We start from the raw sequence: 19,213 nt of genomic DNA, 5'->3' as shown, positions 1-19,213 counted from the left end.
GCATTCCAGAAGTACCACCTCTCTAGAAATCTGTGCAAACAGGTAGCAATTCTTCAAAATGGTAATGGGCTGCAAGGACCCTTTGAGAGTGGGAGAACACTGAATTCACTGCTCTGTGAATCACAACCTCACCCCATCTAATGATAGCATCGGGTAGCACCAAGCTGTACAAGACAAGTTCTCTTGGGGACACTGCTAGCTGCATAGGTCCATTTGTTAGGGATGCAGAGAAAGAATCCCCTCAAATTGTAGAATGTACTCCCTCCAAGATTGCTACTAATCACTATTCCCTTAGCTTTTAGGAAAGACACATGTCTTGAAATTGTCCTTTTAATGTTTTTTTTAGTATCTCATTTTTTCCATATTGTAATGGACTTGATTTGAAGAAGAAATCTAACTGCCCAGTCCCAATTAAAGTAGACTCATTGAATCTGTTCCTAAATGCTAAGTCAACAATAATGTAAATCCCACTGATGCAATGGGATCTGCCAACTGGTAGTTGAAACCTGTGTAAAAAATGCAATAGGATAGGGCCCATTAACACAACTGAAACAGCAGGCTAGTTTTGGGAGGTTCAGGAGAATTTTATATGGCATATAGAATTATTGTCCTCTAATAAAGAGGGGACAGGTGAAACACTACCGCTATCTCACCCACATCTGCTGCATAAGACAATTGCTCCACTCTGCCTTATGGTAGGGCCAGCTCTGCTTACTGTGCTTCAACACCAGTGATAAGAATACAATGACAGAATAAGGTTACTACTATATTAAGATACTGTATAGTAGATCATGGTGCTATATGACCGTACGTATTGTGTAGCATTGTGGAGCGATAAATTAGGATTTTGCTGAAAAATAATGCCACCATGTATATTTAAGATATATGCTTTTCACTTAAAATGCAGTCTGGGAATTTTACTTGCAGTGCAGGCTAAAAGCAACTTTTATGTAATAAAATAACAACTGAATTAAAAGAGGTTCCCCATCAGGCAACAGTTAACTGTTTCCTGTACCTTAACCTTACCCCTCACTTCTTCAAATAAATGGACTTCAATCAACTGCTCAATAACACTTGTGTCTACGAGTAATAAAACATCTGGAAAATTAGGCTAAATGGAGAAAACAGCACTCTGTTAGAAGTATCTGGCATCCATACAAACTCTCTATAATGCACATTTTTATGGACCAGATGTGGTATTTATGTGTTATGAAGAAAAGAGCCATGTTCACTCATACCTTTTATTGTATTTAAAATGTCAGGTATATTTTAATAACTCACAATGGGAATTGGATCACAGTGATTAGAGGCTGTCAATATTTCATGTATAAATCTTTGAAAAGCCATTGTATCTCCTAGTGAACAACAGGCATCATTTGAGTGGATATTTAATGGTACACGTATGGTGCAGCAACGTTAGGAGAACACAGTTTATAAATTTCCACTGATTATTCCAATAGAGGTGATCCATGAATCCTTTGATCTCACAGTTGTTTATGCCCTGCATAGGCCTGTGTTCTGTTACATTTACAGCCCTATGAAATAATTATTTCTTTATGTTTATTCTTCAGCCTTTCCCATTTTCTCATTAAGGTAATAACTTTGCACAAAAGCCACCTGCAAAATCTCTGATTTTTAAAAACCTCTGTGGGGGTTTCTGCAGGAGGAATTTAACAGATGGGTCTTAAAGGACTGGTCTACATTCACTCAACCCATCTTAGCTGTCGACTGCTGTTTCCCAAACTCAGTAAAGTTAGGGCTTTCTTGTTATGGGCCATCAAGTCAGAACCAACTTATAACGAATCTAATAGGGTTTTCAGAGTAAGGGAGCAACTACATTGGCCATTTATTCTGCAATTTGCTATGGATTAGGCACAGATGAATTTGAATCAAAACACAGAGACTACACAATGCAAAGCTCAATGCAGAGAAGCCTGTTGTGAAATTGTCTATTTTTAGTGAGAAAACTTTTTTTTAGTTCACTTGCAGGAATGGTTTAAAAATGTTCCAGCTGGGTTAACATCACTTTTGCCCACTTTCTGCCAGTGACATCACCTGATTTGAAGGCAAAAGGGGCACTCACTGGAGGAGGAGCCATTTCCCATTAATTGAGCCCCTGTGGTCTGCAAGTGAGTACAGTGGTGCCTCGCTTAACGAGCGCCCCGTTTAATGACAAAATTGCATAGCGATTAGGTTTTTGTGATCGCATGTTTTGAATGGGAAAAATCGCTTTTTTCGCTGTTTCGCTTACCGATTTCCGCATAGCGATTTTTTTCCAACAGCTGATTGGCAGTTCCAAAATGGCTGCCGGGAAAAAATGGCCACCCACTCTTTTTTGGGACGGATTCCTTGCTTACCGGGCAGCGAAAATGGCTGCCGTATGGAGGATTTTCGCTTAAAGTTAAGTTTTTACCCCATTGGAACACATTGAAGGGGTTTCAATGCGTTTCAATGGGTTTTTTAAAATCGCATAGCAATGTTTTCGGTTAGCAGCGATTTTTGCCACACCGATTAACATCGCTATGCAAGGCACCACTGTATTTGTTTTTAAAAGGCTTTCAAAGCAGCACGGAAACACTGTATCACCAAGCAGGGATTCAAATACAGGTTACTTGAGTCCCAGTCCTTCATTCTATCCACAATACCATACTGGGCTCAGATCTTTCTTAGCCCTATCTTATTTTATTTTCTGCCTTCAGTTCTGCTATATTCTGCATTGGACACCAACCTTAATCAACATCTAAGGTACAATACTTTACCTCAGAAATATCAGGACGACACCCACCAGAAAGACCATTGTGAATGACTGTTAATGACCCATGACAATGGGTGGAGAAGGACTGCAGAAGTGAGATTTCCACTCAACCTCCCCACCCCACCCCACATCCTTTCTCTGTCTCATGAGCCTATTCAGAACAGGGGGAAGTGAAACCAATGTGGAGGCTATATCAGGGATCTCCTACCAACTCTCCTCAGACTGAAGAAGCTACTTGGATGAGTAGTGAAACGTTTGAACCTAATAAGAAAGAAGTCCAGTTGCCACAACTCAACTTCCAGATAACCCCACTTGGATGACTGAGAACCTTCACAGAAATACTTTCTAGATGGCTGGTTTTGTTTTGAACTACAGGCTACTTGTGACTGGGGCAGGGATGCCTTCCAAGTTCCATAAAGTGCCTCTTTTCTGAATCAAAGCCAACACATAATACATAAATCATGGGATTTATGTATCCACAGCTTGGAAAAGTTCCTTTCCCCCCCTAGACTGCTACTCCTAGAACCCTACCCCACTAGCCATGCTAGCTGGGACATTGTGGCAATTCTAGTCCAGAAAGTAACCTTTTCAAATGCTGGCCATAATCTAGTGGGACAGCAGAAGGTCCCAAGTTTAAAGCTCAAATAACTACAAAGTACAAAGGATCCCAGGTAATGGAATAGCTCATTATCAGAGATGCTAAATCAGTGTATAATGATGAGATGGACTTGGTGTGAAGCAGGTTCCTATGAATTATTTCCCTGACTAACACAATTTATTTATATGTTTCATTAAAATATTTTTACCCCACCTTTTTCCTTAAAGGGACCCAAGGCGGCTTACCCATTGTTGCACCCTATCATGTAAAATCAACAACTCATTCTGTGTCTCTTTGTCACTTGGATTTCACCTTCATCTATGAGGCTGACTCCAGCATTAAGCAGAGTAAAGCTGGCTTGGGCTGATTGAAAGGGTTATATATTGATAGTTATTAACTTTACTCTTATGCTTGTGTTTTTGCCATAAGAGAGGCTGTCTGGTGCAGGTGCGAACGTAACTTGGCTTTTATACACCTTATCTTGGTGACTGGGAGTGTTATTCACTGTTCCACCTCAGGCAACAAAATGTCTGGGATGGTCTTGCTCATCTACCCAACTGTATCCATCTCGCCAAATGTAAACAGATCTCATATACACGATGCATGCTTAATCATTGCTTCAACTGCTCTCCAAATATAAATACTGGCCAATTCATTAAGCTGAGCAATCCATATAACAAATATTTATAGCACTAGTTTTACTGTTTGCTCTAATTTTACTACTCTTCTCCTTCTCCTTCATCTTCTGTTGCTTTTTGCCCCCTGTGGGTATATATTTATTTATTTATTTATTTACAAGGGATGTGGTGGCGCTGCGGGCTAAACCGCAGAAGCCTGTGCTGCAGGGTCAGAAGACCAAGCAGTCGTAAGATCGAATCCACGCGACGGAGTGAGCGCCCGTCGCTTGTCCCAGCTCCCCCCAACCTAGTGGTTCGAAAGCATGCAAATGCAAGTAGATAAATAGGGACCACCTCAGTGGGAAGGTAACAGCGTTCCGTGTCTAAGTTGCACTGGCCATGTGACCACGGAAGATATCTTCGGACAAATGCTGGCTCTATGGCTTGGAAACGGGGATGAGCACCGCCCCCTAGAGTCGAACATGACTGGACAAAAATTGTCAAGGGGAACCTTTACCTTTACCTTATTTATTTATTTATTTATTTATTTATTTATTTATTTATTTATTTATTTATTTATTTATTTATTTATTTATTTATTTCCCGCCTATCTGGTCTGATGACCACTCTAGGCGGCTTCCAAACACATAAAAACAACATATAAGTATAACAAGAAATTTTTACATCAGTAAGCAAGTTCTTCAAGATGGAAAGGAAGTAGCAAAAGGTAAATAAAGAAAAGAAAGTCAAATATTAACTGGAGGGAAGGCCTGCACAAACATCCAGGTTTTAAATTGGTTTTTAAAGATACCCGGCGAAGGGGCTGCACAAATCTCTGGAGGAAGGTTGTTCCAGAGGCGAGGAGCTACCGCCGAGAAGGCCTGGTTTCTTGTTTTTTCCTTCCGGGCCTCCAGAACTATCCCATGTTTTAGCCCATCAAACAAAGCCCATCAATATTCTATTTAATATTGCTCTGCTACACCAGACCAGTTCAGATGCTTTATAATGTGCTCCTCATATATTTCTTGTTCTATGACTTCAGTATCTCATGGTTACTTACATGGGTGAATCCAAAGATACACTTTGCACCTTCAGATGTGATGCTTTTGGTGTTATTCATACAAATGATTTATTTAAACCTTTAAGAAGCTGCCCTATATCTTAATAGATTTCAGGACAACACACAAATATGATTTTAAAAAATTAAACACATAAATGCAAACACTATTAAAATCAGGAAAGCTGTAGAAAAATGTTTGCCACATCCATGCTATCCAAAAACAAAATAGCCTTAATGATGTCTGACTTCTGATAGCAGAAAAACAACAGGAGGAATAATGGTTCTATTGTAAGTGATGGCGTAGAGACTTGAATGATCCATGTATTCTTGCATGAAACTGCATGCCGTCTTGTATGCATTTTTGCAGTACTGCTTCTTAGATCCTTTGGTTTATGGCAGTAATGGGCAAAGCATGCCCTTCCAGTTGTTGCTGCTGGACTGCAGTTTCTAGCTTTCCTTACATCTGGCTATGGTCTCTAGTGTTAGTGGAGATGCAGTCGAACAGCATCTGGAGGGTACTGCTGACTGTTTCATCTAGGGACAAGAAAAGCTCTAAATTATTTACTTGCAAATTTTATTTTACTCTTCTATAACCTGAAATCATTAGGGGGCGCTCTGGTTTCATCCAAGACTTAACAATTTTTGTTGCAATGAGGAGGAAGAGGTCAAGAAATCCAGCCGCCCTGTTCTTTCCCTGATTAGGTTAGATGCTTGTTATGATTAAGAACAACAGCATATATTTAGAGAATACAAAATCAATACATTTGCTGAAAATTAATAGCTAAGAGTTTCCCCCCATATTTGGTTATTATGCTGTTTTTTTAAAAACCAAACCCTTAAGTGTTGTATTCTCTAGGTCTGAGTAAGTCTCACTATAGTGCTGTGACTGGCTGGGTAACTTGTTAGATTCCCATTCCAATTTCCAACATGCCATGTCTTAGTGGGGATATGGCAAAAGCAACTGGTGTTTGAAACTCTCCATATAGGCTATTTTCAACCTCATGATGCAGCAGGAGTGGAAACTCCCCCTCCCATCCTTTACCACCTGAGATGTGGAGTGAGGCTGGTGGGAGTCAAACGTTTTGCATGGCTTGAAGTTCACCTCCACTGTTATACATCTTGAAGAACAAAGTGCCTGCATCCTATTCAGAAAACCCTAGGTTTAACCCCATCATCTTCAATCACAAGAATGGAGCAGCAGGCCATAAGAAACTTGGACTTTGTGGCTAGCCACTACCAGGGCCCAGTTAAAACAATCTAAGGGCTTGGCTAGGTGGCTAAATTGGATCAGGCTAAATAGAGTCGCTTAGGGTCCGATGGAGGTCCGTTCGGCCATTTGGTGTGATCCTTCCATCCATAAGGCACAGGCACCTCAAGTGACCTTATCTGGCCCCAGGGATTTGCCCCTGAGTCTGTAAACTGTGTCACACTTAAGAAATCCCATGTGTTTTCTATACCATCGTCAGAATTAACATGACTAATAGGTCTTTCAAGGTAGTGAGATACTTAAGGAGTGGTTTTAGCAGTGGGTGTCCATGGCCAAGCAAGGATTTGAACCCATATCTGCTGAAACTATCACTCTATCCACCACACCACACTGGGTATGAAGAAATCCCATAGTTCATCTCCAAGTGGTGTTATGTAAAACTTAAAATTGAGTAATTTTTTTTGTATTTAGAGGTCCTGAATAAACTGAGGTCCTAGACAGTGACTGTGCATAAATACCACATTAGCTGCTGCCAGTCAAAGGTGATGCTTATGGGCCAGAAGACCAAACAGTATGACTTCCTATAGGGCAGTTTCCTACATTGTGTGGTTAAGCTTAACCGCTGTTCTCTATTCCCTATGTACCACCCAAAGTCTAGGAAAGTTTTGACCATCTACTCTCAGAACTCCCGTGGTCAGCACAGCTACTCACTTGGCATATTTAAGGAATTAACAGCCTGAAAAAAATATTTTTTCCAAGGTCAGATGCCACTGCATCCAGAAAGCTGCCTTGATGTTATGTGACCCCTGCAAGAGCACAACATGATATTTTATCCCCTTGTCCTCAGGCATTATCCTTGCAATGTGATTCCCGTCAGAAAGCCAGATTTCTGTAGCTGGTTCTCCTATCACATCCTCAAGTATGTAAATGTTCAGATCACAAAGCACCTCTGCTAGTGTGGATATGGTATTGAATGCTACCTTGACAGTTTTTACTGAACAATAGCACAGGCGTATTCAGAATAAAATGAAACAAAACTGACAACCCAATGCTAGTTCCTAAAATATTTTAAATGGCTTTTTAAAAAACCACAATAATTTAAACATTGTGTTGCTTAATCTATGAACTACTTCTAAGAAAGAGAGAGAGAGAAAGCCAAGTACCTTTGTATGGAAGTAAAACCAAGAGTTCGACCTTTGCCTATAAGGATCTGTAGGATCTTAAGGCCTGAGTACAGGATACATGTGGACGTTCTTTATTAGGAAGGAAGGAAGGAAGGAAGGAAGGAAGGAAGGAAGGAAGGAAGGAAGGAAGGAAGGAAGGAAGGAAGGAAGGAAGGAAGGAAGGAAGGAAGGAAGGAAGGAAGGAAGGAAGGAAGGCAGTCTTAAGAGTCAGCAGCTGAGAAAGAGAGAAGCAAGAGGAGTAAAAGTGCTTAAACTGTTCCCTCTGGCCATTTTCCTGTTCAAAACAGTTCTCCTGCAGTTATTCTTATTTTCACGGAGGGAAAAGATATGGATGCTTATATCTTTTGCCCCATGAAAGAAAAAGGGGAGTTAGGTGACCCAGTTTTGAACATTAACAACAACAAACATTCAGCCAGAAAAGACTAAGTACCCTCTCCCCATCAGTTATTCTGTCCCTCCTGATAACCTTTTCAGGCTTTTTATTTATTTATTTATTTATTTGGCTTTTATACCACCCATCTAGATGAATCTACTCTGGGCAGTATTTATTCAAGAAAAATAAACAACCTGCTGAGTTAATGTTACACACATCTGCATATAATGCCTACTTTCACCCATAAAAAAGTCTGGCAATGGGATTTAGAAACCCTACATAGTTTATGATGACCAACTTGAGACAGGGAAACCTATCATTTTATATGATGGGACAAAATAATAGGACAGCTATCTAAACACAGATTTTCACACGGTCTTATGTAACCATTGCTTTCTGTGTTTATTTAAGTATCACTTCCTCAATGATCAAATACCTGCCTCATTATAAAGAACAGGCTATGCTGTTTTCATTTCAAAAAAGGCTTGGAACAGAGCCCTTTAATTAGACCAATACCTGCACATATATTTTGCTTCCTACAGATCTTTCCTTTCAGGTGGGGACATGTCTGGACATGCTTTGAAGGTCTTTATATTGTCGAACATTATACAAACTTAAAATATTAACACTTTACCCCTTTTAGCAGCCATCAGATGTGTAATTAAAATCAAAGTCAGTCACTGGGCTTCCAACATTAAACAGAACTCTCAAGTCTAAGAAGGTCATACAGTTTTATGGACTCAAATCAATAGCTACTACAGATGCATTTTATTGATCACATTATAAAACCTTTCAAAGTCCTGCTAGCTAAATGTGTGAAGTAGCCAGAGGCTGAAGGCTTGCTATATCTAATCAATCTTTAGAACACAAAGATGATGGCCACTATCCTGAAACATTTAGTCTTGTAACCGCTAATGCCCTTTCTTATGAGTCAGTGGTTTTGCTTTTAGCACTCGTGCAAAAACAGTCTGGTGGGATACATGACCTACCAACTTACATCTGTTTTCTGGGGTGGAAATAATGATGGCAACATCTGAGAGCATTTTAATTTAGAGAAAGGCCTCACATCTTTGTGAAGCATTATTTGTCATTTAAGACAGCATGTTAATAACTGAAATAAGCAATCAGAGCAGCATATATTACACCACCACGCTCTTGATGCAAGACACTTCAGGGCTGCTTTTAGCTCTTGGTTGCATCATGTCGGGCAGTTATTAAGGTTGGTTAGAAAGAGGAAGTTATCTTAAAGCCGGAGGATCTGGATGGTGCAACCATTAGCATATAGCCTGGGTGTCACTATCTCTCAGCTTAGCATAACTCAGAGAGGTATTACAAAGGTGAAAACAGTTTTGTGAACTCTAGTGGAGGAAGGCAGAGTTGCCAAGCTACAATTGGAGAATCATGTTGCACCTCTAAAATCACCCATTCAAGAGCAGATGCAAGAACTGCAGTTAATTCTGGTCTGTTCCATTTCTTTCCCCTCCCACTTCTTGTTGTGGGCCTCATTTGGATACTGTCCACTCACGTGTCCGCTGCGGGCGACCGCTCTGCTCTCCCTTCCAATTGCCCTGGAGCTCCTGTTCGACTATCCACTCCAGGCAGAAGGAGGGAAGATGAGTCTTGTTACATCCAGCTGTGTGGGGGTATTTGTATTTGTATATAAATATGAATACCCCCATCTCTAATCCTAACTAAGGAGCAGACTTAAATATGTGTTAAGCATTGTGATGAAAATATTCAGAAAAATTTTGAGTGGCAGATATAACCTTAAAAGAGGAATTCACTCTTTTGGCTCATACAACAGAAATATGCTTCTAAATACCTACTTCTCACATTTGCACATTGCATATCTAGTGTCATTAAAGAATATGCAAAAAATCTAACATGTGAAGATGCCAAAAGAGATTCAAACAAGAAGTAGGATTCCAATCAAGAATGCTTGGGTACTCAGTGATGTATTTCCAAAAGCACAAATTATTTTATGGCATTAAGCAGCACAATATGGTACAAAATAAAAAAAGAAACCCACCAAAATAAATAGATATGGCATATAGGAATTGGCCACTGTTTGGTATGTGTGGTTATATTCTCCTCACAAATAATCTGATAATTAATTTGATAATTCTAATTAATTCCAAATATGAATTTCTGAGGAAGGCATCAAGCTAAATTATGTTTGAGAGCTGCTAATACATTTAACCCCAAGTTGTTGATTTAGCAGTTTAACAAAATAGCACTGTTAACATAGCAAAGTACAGGATGTATCTGATTAATGACACTGATAATGAAGCTATATTGCCCATCCTGTAGGCATCCTTCAGTCTCAAGAGACTATGGTATCGTGCTCTGAATAGAGGTCTTGGAACAGCATCTAGTGTGGCTGAGAAGGCCAGTTTGGGAGTGACAATCCCTTCCACACTAAAGACAAATACAATCTGTCTCCTGTCCAGGTCCCTGATTTTGCTGGTTTTGGGACTGCCTCTTTGCCTTGGCCTGCTGGACAAGGGTCTCTTCAAAATGGGAGAGGCCATGCTGCACCGCCTGCTTTCTAGGCTGAACGCTCAGATGTCAAGATTTCCCATCTATTGAGGTCCATTTCTAAGGCCTTCAGATCCTGCTTGCAGATATCCTTGTATTGCAGCTGTGGTCTCCCTCTGGGGCGCTTTCCCTGCACTAATTCTCCATGCAGGAGATCTTTTGGAATCTGACCGTCAGCCATTCTCACGACATGCCCAAGCGAATGCAGACATCGCTGTTTCAGTAATGTATACATGCTAACAACTCCAGCTTGTTCTAGGACTACTCTATTTGGAAATTTGTCCTGCCAGGTGATGCCAAAAATGCGTCAGAGACAACGCATATGGAAGGTGTTCAGCTTCCTCTCCTGCTGTGCACAAAGGGTCCAGGACTCACTGCAGTACAGGAGTGTGCTCAGGACACAGGCTCTATAGACCTGAATCTTGGTATACGGCGTCGGCTTTTTGTTAAGTCTAAAGAACTCTCTTTTGTTAAGTCTAGAGAACTCTCTCACTTTCTTTGTGAATCTAGAGAACATGGTAGCTGCTTTTTCAATGTGTTTATCCAGCTTGACATCTAGAGTGTGTGTGTGAGAGATCGTTGAGCCAAGGTATATTGCCCATGTTTTTTAAAAATCAGTGTGATTAAAGATTTGGATTAAGATTTAGGGGACCTGGGTTCAAACCCTCCCTTAGCCAATAAATTCACTGGCTGACTTTGAGTGCATCATGCCCTCTGAAACTCACTTATTTCACTGATTTGTTGCAAAGATAAAAAGCATTAAGGAGATGGACCACTATAGCCTGATTTGAGCGCAATTATTAATTCACCACCACCCCAAAAAAGGGGGGGGGGAATTGGTTGTTCCCAAAATGTTATATATTTGCATATAATCTGCATGTGTTGATTCATATATATTCATCAGAATCCTTTAAAAGGTTTGTCAAGATATGCATAACTTGCCATGGCTAATTGCACCTAATTGACAGGGTGCTAGTATAAGTTTAGGTTGCATGTGTGACCTAACTCCTGATTGCACAGCTGAAATGCTCCAACAGCCCATCAATTATCTGCATTTGGCCATGGCAAGTTACATTAACCTCACACAAACACTAGTATGGTTCTGCCATAGATGTAAATGTAGCATTGATTCATATAGTTTTGAGAGCTTACCCACTATTTTACCATACTGGAGAACCCTGTGATCTGTGTGACTACGTAGTCTGTGATGACTGATAAGCGGATCCAAAGCTTCTGCTCTCACTTCCTATTCTTCTGTTCCTTCCAACAAACAACATTTTCAAATAGATAGCTGCCCTCTAAAAGCCTGTCAAATAAAGGACTGAATTCCACAAAACAGGACACCTGGCCATCTACTATAAGTAGTACTACTTAAAAACATGACAATACTTAAAATATATCAAAATATTTACGCCAAGAAATAGTATTAAAAAAATTAGAAGCTGTTTGGGAATAAAATTGTTTTAATCATTTGGACTGGCAAAACCACAAGCACATTATCTTACTTTAAATCTGGTTTAACAAAGTCTTAGTGGAGACAAAAATTTAGAGATCTTGGATGATAGCTGGTTTCTTGTATTATAATCTGCATAGCAGTCAGATCCACAGTTGTTGTTGGATCTGAGCCAATGCTTTTCTGTGCCAGTTACTGAGTAAATCTGAATATAATGTCTGTGAAACTGTGTTGACACTGTACAATGTGTAGTTTATAAGCCAACGTATTGTGCTATTTCAGTTATATACTTCCTAATTTTATTGTACTGTGGCATTTTCATAAATAAAAAGTTTAAATTGTGAAACACATATGCTGCAGTGCGTAACTTTATGCAGATTATTCCCTTTCACATCATGAACATGCATTTGTTTGTCATACATATACTATATATTTCCTTGCTACTGTATATTTTTTTTGGGGGGGGGGACTATTTGCATTGGCATTAATGCCAGACATTGCAAATGAAACCATTTAAGATGCAATTTTCCTCCAAATTCAGAATGTTACTTTTTAAAAAGAACTCCTTTGGTACTCATTACATTTTGGCAATGAGACTGTTATGCTTGATTTGTTCACACAAGTAATCTGTTGCATGGCATGCTCATTGCACAGTCATTGCATTGTCATTGTTGTCAGGCCAGAAAAATACAGGCAAATGCTCTCTGGTTCCCTTTAGTGGCTAATTCTGATATTGCGCCTTGCAAATATTTACAAACACACACAAGATAGAATCTAGAATATTCTTCCATTTAAGATTGAGAATGCAGAACTGCATATCACAGAACAAAATCCTGTCATTATTGGTCTAAAATGCCTTATACCCTTTGGAAGTACTTTTTGAAAGTACTTAGAGAACATCACTCATTACACCTAGAAATTACTCTGTACCTACTTTTTACATTACTTTTATTCTAATTTTTAACTGCTTTCTGCACTGCAGCCACATTACTTCCACCTAGTTATTTTCCATATATAATAAAAGGTAAATCTAGACCACACCAAGAAGTCTTCAATGTTAGCTTTCCTTTACATGTTCAGTTAAAATAAGGGAAAGTGCAAAACATATCACTGTAATTTCTGGGCAGTCTTGCAGAATGTCATTCTTGTACCTGGATGATCAAGCATTACAAAGGCCTACAACTCTTTCTCCATTTCTGGGTTGCTTGCCAACTCTTGTTTGTTTTGGAGGACTTTAAAATTACATCTTAACAATAAGAAGAAAACCCTTTCTTACAAAGTATGTATATCAAGCCTTTCACAAAGAGCACATGATGTCTTTGGATCTTCTTGTTATACTTTTTGTTGTGTGTTGCTTATGTATAAAAATAGCCATTACTTTCTCCCTCTTCTTTTTATCAGCTGACATACGTTTCCCTTCCTTCCCAAGAAAGTACTTGCTAAACAGCCAAGAAAAATTGTGAATTTCCTCTTGGGGAAGCTTAAATAGTTTTTTCCCCACTTCCTGTAAAGTTATTTTTAAACTTCAGGGTGATTTGCCGCTTCTCGGCTAGCTTCAAACTCCTATACCCAGACTTGGAAATTAAAATTCTTGACTTTAGGGAGGAAGGAAAGCATCATTGATACACTACCTATGAGTGTCAAATGTTAGTGCTGGGAAAGGCAACAACCTTCTTGAAAAATGTATTAGTCCAGAGATTGTTGAGACTTATTAGTGGGCTGTTATCCAGTGCTTCTTCCATGTGGACTGAAGGGTCAGAGCTACTTTTCTCTGTAAAAGTCTCAAGGCTGCAGCATCAGAATTCTATCTAGGGGCTGAAAGATGTACTCCCACATATGAGTCTAGTAGAAAAGCAGGGAAGTGGCCTTGGAAGGCAGCCCATCTAGAAGGAAAACTCTGATTCCAAACCTCCACTGCCTTGTGGCTATATCCACTGACGGAAAAGGCTTCAGGAGTTAACCTCGAGGCAAAATCCGGAGCCGGAGTCCCGGAGGCAGTTGGTGTCGATCTGGCAACTCCTGTGACATTGCTGGAAACAGTTGTATTGGCTCTTGCCTTTCCATTGGACTATTTCAGTGACATGGAGGGGGGATTTGCTGCTTGGGTAACAGCCTATCCTCCATATTATTTTACCCAAGCTTCGTGCTCTGGAGAGGACACTCCAGCTTCGCATACAGTGTCGAAATAACACGGGAAGTAGCAGTTACCAGTTACTGATTGTATTTGTTTTCAGTGTGGAAGGGATTGTCACTCTCGAATTGGCCTTTTCAGCCACACTAGACCCTGTTCCAAGACCTCTCTATTCAGCGCATGTTACCATAGTCTCTTGAGACTGAAGGATGCCTACTTACAGGGGGGGAATTTAATCAGCCACCTTTAGATAATTAAGGATGGAATAAATATTCTGCTCTGTAGGGCCAGTACAGGACATTTTTCGGCTTGGGGCAGACCAACTACAGCCACAGCCCTCACCTCAAATCAAAGTGTTTACTTTCTAAAGCCAGCTGAGTTATTTTGGCATATAAGAGGGAACATCCCACAAACATCTGTCTCTCTCCCCGACAGTAGAAATACAATAAAGAAATAAATAATAACTAACCATTTGTAACACTTTTGTGACCTCCAAAATCTCCTGCCTGAGTCAACTACCACCATCTGCGCCATGGCACAGCCGAGTCTACTGCTCTGCTTAGCAAAACTTGAGTTCATATTTAAATATGATGATCTTTGGAAGTATTTCTTTTATAGAGACACTTGTTTGTTTGTCACATGTGTTATAACATGTGCCAGCCCTCTCCAACACATCTGTCTTCCAGATGTGTTAGAAAAGGCTTATATAGACATACGCACATGCATGCAAAAAAGTCCCTGTCTTCTCAGTCCCTTATTCCTTCTTTCATGCATTAGTGTTAAGGCCACTGACTCTAGAAAGAAGGAAATAGCCCTGCTGTAAATGTGTGTTTCCCATATCGTTTTCCTTTCTGCCCAGTTTACTGTGGAGTAAATAGGTTAGTACTACACTCTACGGCCTACATATTTATTTGTTTGTGCAGAACCATCCATCCAACATGGAACGTACGAGAACCATTTGCTTTGATTCAAGCCCTGCCAGCTATTGGCTGGGAAACAGGTGGAGGGCCTGGGAAAAATGCTTGGGTTGCAATGAAAATTAGCTGAAAGCGATATTTGGGAGGAAGTGTGTGGCGTCCCTGTTTTTGCAGGATTTGTTGCTTCCTAAGAGGAGCACAGTTTCATAACAAAACCAGAAAGAGCATAGCAAAGCCTGCAAATAGAATCACAATAGGATGCACTGTCCTTTATCAGACTATAAATGCTGATACATACTTGCAGGAATAATATGCATCATATCTTAAATAGGTAATATGTTCTACTTCTCTGTCCCCTCTATTTTTGTTCTGCAGAGAAAACCAAACTTTTCCTTTGTTACTTTTTGACAGATTGAGGCTGTATCACACTTTATGAAGTAACTGTTCCTTGCAAGCTATATCTGCACACCATATAGTTTTCCTATGGCAGTAATTATGGCTGTCATCGATGGATTTTTTCCATCTTAAAAATGTCCCACTTTGCCCCCATTTCAGCAGCCAGCTGCACTTATCTTTTCCCTTTTCAATAGAACTGGCCTCATAATTAACAACAGAATCTGTGGGCTCTTAACTCCAACACACAATCTAATAGTATTCTGTGGCAGCTGGCCTAATATATCTGCCGTAATGTATGTGCTTTTAAATTGGTCAATAACAAGTTACAGGCATTATTCTTTCCCTTTCTTTCAGAGGCTGAAATCCTATTGCTTAGTGTAGTACATCATGCCTCTTTAAATTCCATTGATTCAGATGGACCTACGGTAGGCCCATTTGGATCAATAAAGCTTATGGATGAGCTGACTCACCAGTCCCCATTGGACCCTCAGTCTACCCCATTGGTAGAGAATTACAGTATTCAGCAACAGAAGCACTGAAGAATTAAAGCCTTAAGAGAAAGAAGCCAGTCCCTTTTTTTTCATGCAGGAGGAAGTGCGTTTGAAGAGAAGTTCTCATTCTCGTGGCAGCTCTCAACATGAGGAAGAACACTGGCACTCCAGTTTCCTTGCTTATGCGGAGAATGTCCATCCGAACTGGAATTTCTCCTCTTCTGAATTATTATTTCTATTCCAGGAAAGTGAAAAGTGAGGGAGATGATGGATAAAACATGGCAAGTAACACCTGAGAAGTTCTCTTCCCTCTTAGAGCCTTCATTTAGAATTATAGAATATTTTATTCATTTGTTCGTTCATTTTATTTGAAATATTTTTACCCCATTTTCCTCCTAAAAATGGCCCTAAGCAGTTTACAGTAGTATTAAAAGATAAACAGTATAAAAGCTAAAAACAATAAATTATTATATTTTAAAATAACTAAAGAAATTTATTAAAAACTTGTAGATAAAAGAACTACTAAAACATATTAAAAACAACAAAAATACAACATTCCTGTTATAATTAGACAGTCAGACACTGAAAGAAAGCCTGCCTGAAGAGAAAGGTATTTGCCTCCTTATGGAAGGACAACAAAGATAGGGCCAACCTGGCTTCCCTTGGGAAGGAAATCCAGAGTCTGGGAGCAGCACCAGAGAAGGCTCTTTCCTGTGTCCCCACCAAATGTACCTGTGAGGGTGGTGGGACCAAAAGAAAGGCCTCCCCCGATCATCTTAAAACTCAGGCAAGATCATTAAGGGAGATGAGGTCTTTGAAATGGCTTGGACTCAAGCCATTTACAGCTTTCTAGGTCAAAACCAACACTCTGAATTGTGCCCAAAAATGGACTGGCAGCTAGTAGAGTTGCTATGATGAGGGTAGTAGTTTTATTATCCTCAAAACCAGCCCCAGTTAACAATCTTGCTGCAGCCAGATGTTTCAAAACATCTTCCAAAGACAGCTGCATATAGAGCATATTACAGAAATCCAATCAGGATGTAACTAAGGCATATGTCATCATGGCCAGATGAGACATCTCCAGGTATGGGTGCAACTGGTGCACTAGTTTTAATTGTGTAAATGTACTCGTAGCCACTTCCGAAATCTGGGCATTCAGGCTCAGGGATGAATCCAGGAGCACACCTAAGCTGCACACTTGTGTTTTCAGGGGGATTGTAACCCCATCTAGCACAGGTTGGATTCCTACTCCCTGATATGCCTTTGGATAGACCAGGAACACCTCCATTTTGTCTGGATTAAGTTCCACTTTATTCACCCTCATCCAGTCCATTACTGACATCAGGCACCAGTCTAGAACTGAAACAGCTTCCTTGGATATAGATGAAAAAGAAGAGATAGAATTGGGCGTCATCTACATACTGGTGAAACTGAACCTCAAAACTCTGGACAACCTCTCCCAGCAGTTTCATGTTGATGTTAAACAACATGGACAACAAAACAGAACCCTGAGGGACACCATAGTCCAATGGTTTCCTCTGTCTGGTTCCTAGCATAGCTCACCCACCAAGGTGACCAAAGCAGACACTGTCCCATAAGTGGCCTTGAAGTCAGACTGAAATGGATCTAGAGACAATCCATCTCATCCAGAAAACCCTGGAACTGTGAAGAAGAAAAATGGAGTTGGGATGGGTCTATAAGGCTATCAGGTCTAACCTCCTCCTCAAAGCAGATATTTATGTGCCCTTCCTCTATTTATGAACACCCATAATTAGAGATGGGGGTACAGGCTCACCACTCCTGGCAGGAGGTGGGATGACAAGCCTCTCTGCTCGGTTGAAGAGTGGCTCACCGAATGCGATCTCCGGAGCCATTGGATGCCTCTGCGGAGGTCACGGCGGTGGCGGAACAGTGAGTGGACCACCTGGCCCCATGGGGCTGGACCCTCGTTATGTCCATGTGTACAGGGGTATTTGTATTCTTATACAAATACCCCCATCTCTACCCATAATTCTCTACTAATGGGATATTGAGGGGTAGTGAACGATCATTTCTTTTTTTCCCCCGTGGCTGATTGTTTCAATTTGCATTAGCCTCACCCAGCGCGGCCTAGTTCTTAGAGATGGAAGCTGTAGCCGAAGAACATCCAGGGAATCACAAGTTCTACAACCCTACCCTAGAAGGTCTCTATTCCCTGTATGTTTTAAGATTACCAGAGATTGCCAAGGGAATCCCAGTTTAGGTTTAATTTCAAATGTCGTTTATATGAAGATTATTGTTTATTTTGAAAGTTCAATAGTGAGCCTTATTTTAGTACAGTAAAAAAATCTCTTTTGAGGAAGGGATGTTTAGCTTTTATTTGTAAATAAATAGATAACATACCTTGTGTCTTTGCCAGTGTATGTACTGATTTTTAACTGCACAGTATTTGAGCATCACACACACCCACAAAATGCAAATGATGTGTGACAATAATCAAAATGCATAAGCTCATGACAATAGTTAGGGAAAATAATGGAAAAAATCTCATCTTTCTAAACTGTTGTCTCTGTGGATGTCATCTCCCAATACAGTATACTAGAATCAATAAAAGGAACAGCAAATAGACTGTGGAATTGATGAATATAAAATGTAGCAATGGACATGAACATGAATGGCTTTAAAGGTCATCAGACAAAATGATGGTGGCTGAATCTGTTATTAGCTACTAGCTGTAAAAGAGCTGCATTACCTCCAGCATTAGAGGCAGTGGTTTTCAGTGCCTCTCATAGCTATAGTTGCAGAAGAGGTAGCATTTTAGGAAAAAACAAAAGAAAAGAATGATTAAAAAAATGAAAATAAAAAGGACAAAAATGTGGTGGCACCTTAAAGACTGCTATATTTTTTTAATGCGAGCCTTTGTGGGCAAGTCCACTTTGTCAGATACTTTGTTGGGATGTGGGTGGCGCTGTGGGTTAAACCGCCAATCCACTGGGCTGTCGATTGAAAATAGGCAGTTCAGATCCATGCCACGGGGTGAGCTCCCCATTGCTTGTCCCAACTCCTGCCAACCTAGCAGTTCGAAAGCACACAAATGCAAGTAGACAAATAGGTACCATCTCGGTGGGAAGATAATGGTGTGTCTAGTCATGCCAGCCACGTAACCACGGAAAGTGTCTATGGACAAACACCAGCTTACAAACGGGGAAGAGCACGGGACATGATCAGACTTAATTGTCCAGGGGAACCTTTACCTGTATTTCAGTCAAGTTCTCAATGTACCCTGTTTTCCCAAAAATAAGACAGGGTCTTATATTAATTTTTGCTTATTTTCAGGGGATGTTTTATTTTTGTCATGTACAACACTCTACATTTATTCAAACAGTCATGTCATCTTCTGGTTGCTGCACCATGGTGGAGGGCAGGGTTTCACTTAACTAGGGCTTATTTTTGGAGTAGGGCTTATATTAGGAGCATCCTGAAAAATCCTACTAGGGCTTATTTTCAGGTTAGG

General features: G+C 40.2%; 1 long non-coding RNA gene across 1 annotated transcript in view; it reads left to right on the top strand.

Annotated features, from left to right (window-relative positions):
- LOC144586372 (uncharacterized) overlaps window positions 1-19,213 on the top strand; it is a 580,628-nt gene that overhangs the window by 26,304 nt on the left and 535,111 nt on the right. The window lies entirely within an intron of this gene.

Source organism: Pogona vitticeps, chromosome 2 (assembly GCF_051106095.1).
Source record: "Pogona vitticeps strain Pit_001003342236 chromosome 2, PviZW2.1, whole genome shotgun sequence".
Classification (NCBI taxonomy): domain Eukaryota; kingdom Metazoa; phylum Chordata; class Lepidosauria; order Squamata; family Agamidae; genus Pogona; species Pogona vitticeps.
Note: the sequence above shows the minus strand (reverse complement) of the source record. Positions and strands in the feature narration are given on the sequence as shown.